This window comes from Sinocyclocheilus anshuiensis, unplaced genomic scaffold (assembly GCF_001515605.1).
Source record: "Sinocyclocheilus anshuiensis isolate Anshui unplaced genomic scaffold, SAMN03320099.WGS_v1.1 scaffold94, whole genome shotgun sequence".
In the NCBI taxonomy this organism is placed as follows: domain Eukaryota; kingdom Metazoa; phylum Chordata; class Actinopteri; order Cypriniformes; family Cyprinidae; genus Sinocyclocheilus; species Sinocyclocheilus anshuiensis.
In genome coordinates, this window is record NW_015546049.1 from 1,254,614 (window position 1) to 1,258,129 (window position 3,516).

At 39.5% G+C, this 3,516-nt stretch overlaps 1 pseudogene; it reads right to left on the reverse strand.

The window, feature by feature from the left end:
• The window catches only part of LOC107699087 (patatin-like phospholipase domain-containing protein 4), a 40,484-nt pseudogene that overhangs the window by 5,037 nt on the left and 31,931 nt on the right, over positions 1-3,516 (reverse strand).

The following is a 3,516-nucleotide window of genomic DNA, read 5'->3' on the forward strand; positions in this document are numbered from 1 at the left end:
TTCGGGCTTGAACTGATGGTAAAACTAATGACATTATTTACTGTCTTTACATTTATTTTGAAAGATGAAACTCGCGATTATGGTAAGGGGCGTTACATTTCCGACGAGTGCTTGCGGTGTTCGGCCAATCACAATGCACTGGGTCAGCTGGCCAATCAGAGCAGACTGCGCTTGTCGGAAGAAGGGACTTTGTAGAAAACGAAGCGATTGAGAGAGGCGGGGCATAGAGGACCTACAATAATGTACAGTATTTGAAAAATAATGTGTTTTTTGAACATTAAAGCATGTCAACATATTCTGTTACACCAAATACACAAAATAATGATCTTTAAAAAAGCATCATATGACCCCTTTAAATGTATTGAACACATTTTAAAGCATTGTTTAAATTGTACTAAATTAGTATGTTAAATTGAGAGCATTACAAAACATCTCTGTGAGCCACTCCAAAGATATGTATTTCTGTCTGGATTCTACAAGTCTTCATCATCTTAAAAGAATAGAACAACTTGATATTTTCCCACGACTACACGCTTGATCTTCACCAAACAGTTTTGGCTGAAAATACCACAGCATTTGGCTGCTAATAGTTTTATCAGACCTCTGTCAGTGGAGAGAACAAGCAGAACCAGAGAGTTGGTCTGCTCATTCATCTAAATAAATCAAACAGTCCAAATCTAAACAGCAGTTCTCAGCAGAGACATATAAAGTACTGGAGCTGCCAAGAGAGTTGGTCACAAGACAACATTACCTGCCCTTGGAACTCCACTGGCTTCCCTCCTGCATAGACAGGCACGAAGCAGCTGGCCAAGAGCACCTTTAAAAACAATACAGTCATAATACATCAGGAGAATGGACAGACAGAAGACTAGTAGGTTGTTAGAGTCCATGACTTATAAGAGTGCCTGTAATAATAAAAAAAAAATCTTTAGTTTCACACACGTGGAAACTTATGGTGCAAACATTGCCGTACAAATTAAAAACACATTTTCCTTACACCTTGAATACAAGTGTGTACTGCCAAAAAAGTTTTATATACACTACTGTCCAAAATCATGAGGTCAGTAAGATTTTTCAATGTCTCTTATGCTCATCAAGTCTGCATTTATTTGATAGAAAATAAAGTAAAAACAGTAATATTGTGAAATATTATTACAATGTGAAATTAATGCTAAAATAAATAATATATTTTGTATAATAATTTAATGCATTAAAATGTACTTTATTCCTTTGATGCAAAGCTGAAGTTTCAGCAGCCATTACTCCAGTCTTCAGTGTCACATGATCCATCAGAAATCAGTCTAATATGCTGATTTGCTGCTCAAGAAACATTTCTGATTATCAATGTTGAAAACAGTTGTGCTGCTTCATTTGCCCATAAAGAAGGAAAAAGAAGCCAAAAATGCAGTTTGTATCATTATGTTAGATGGACTACTAAAGCACCAGTGCAATTTGTTATTTATTTCAGATGGGAATGAATGAATGAACTCAGCAGCAATTTTCCACAGCAATAACTCGGTCCAGTGAAAGCACTTATGATGTGTTTAATTGAATAGGCAAGTTCCCTTTGGGTTGTGGTCATTGCTCTGCTAGTTGAAAGAGAAATCATTGTCCATTGACCCCATGCTTGAATACCTTAATGAGTTCTTCCCTTGAGGTGAAGCTGGACACCATGCTGTTCTTGCGCGTCTTTGAGTGTGTTATTGAAACATGGATCTTTGGCTTACTGGTGGGCATTGGGCGGGAGAATCTCTTCGATACCCTCCCTAGAGGAAAACCAAAGGACAGATGCTCATTTGTTGTGTTTGCATAATTAACAACCTCAGCGAAAACCATTTTTCCCTCAACATCATCTCGTAATTACACAATCTGTTGGCCGAACCACGTAACCACAGTAACTCAGGAGAAATAAGGAAAGAAAAATCCACTCAATGTTTCATTCCAAGGATATTTCATCAAAATGGATGAAGTCTGCTATTCACTCCAAGTAGTGTGTCAAGGTTATCAGAAGCCTTCAGGGGTTTGTGCACATCACAGATATTATTTCCTTAAACAGAAAGAGAAAAAAGTCTACCATTTCCTATCATGCCAGCAGTATCTCTGATTTCACAAGTAGCACTGAGGAGGTGAAACATAGCATCAGAATGGCACTATCTTCAGATAATTCAAACCTTATTCTACTGGAGCCAGGGACAGTTATTTCCTATAGATTTCAATAGCTGTGCATGGCTGAATATGAAAAAAAAAAAAAAATCAAAGAAAAAAAAAACTTGTCAAACAAACGTGTTCTGGAAAGCTTGCATGAAATTACTTCAAGGTCAAGGTGTTTCCTCAGCTCTGTGTGTATATCACATCAGTTTACACCTCCATACACAAACACATTCTCTCTTTAGAGAGCACTTTCAACTTATTGGAAAGAATGCTTAATACTCATGGAGACCAGAAAAACAAGAACTTGCCTAATCATCTCCCTTACAAAAATTACTCCAAAGAAAATTATCAATGGAGTTTGTGCTTGACTGCACAGATTTGTTATAGAGATACTTTATTGCTTATTGAACGTCTCGGTTACGTATGTAACCCTCGTTCCCTGAAGGAGGGAACGGAGACGTCATGTTGGTAACGACCGACGAATTGGGATCTCGCTTAGAGAGACCAATCCACTTTGAGTGTAAACTAAACGAGCCAATGCACATTGGCATGCGATGATTGCATCCAGCTGCCACTGATCGCAGCATGAGTATATTTAGGCAGCAGGTGCAACACATACTCAGGTTTTTGAGTATAGCCAAGCCGGTGACCCGGCCGATCAGCGGTGGAACAACAGCTGCAGCGACGGGCCGTGACTTCTCCGTTCCGGAGGGTTACATACGTAACCGAGACGTTCCCTTTCAGTCGGTCACTCTCGACATCACATCGGTAATGACCGACGAATTGGGATCCCAATTCGAGACGTTCTAAGACGAGACGTTGTTGAGCTAAAACTAATATCTGATGATAAAAGCTATGACGAAATTTATGCCACGTCTTCGTTAACAAGATGAGACGGGACTATAATGTTATTTGAGGACTTCCGGACATTCAAAATACATCCTATAGGCTACTGTCTTGTCCTTCAAAATGCGCATCCCTGTCATTGGATTGCAATCGGATAAGGGGCGTTTGCATATCTAGTCTCAGTTTCGTTGTCGATTAACTTAAAGTTAGTGAAGGTGGGATAGGCAGAATCGCACTGATAGATGTGCTCTCTCTTGCGCACGCTCCACTTCTTCAGTTCCCTTTCAGTCGGTCACTCTCGACGTCACGTCTGATGAACGAAGAAATTGGGATCTCGCTTAGAGAGACCAATCTACTTCGAGTGTAAACTAAACATACAGCACACGATCAGTTCTCAGTGCTCAAATACACAGCAGTCCAAATGTCTATCGTGTAGAGTATCTCACATAAATACAGTCGGTTATGGATTAAGTGAACGTAAACAGGTGGGTGAAAACTGAACGTGTGTCAGTATTACAT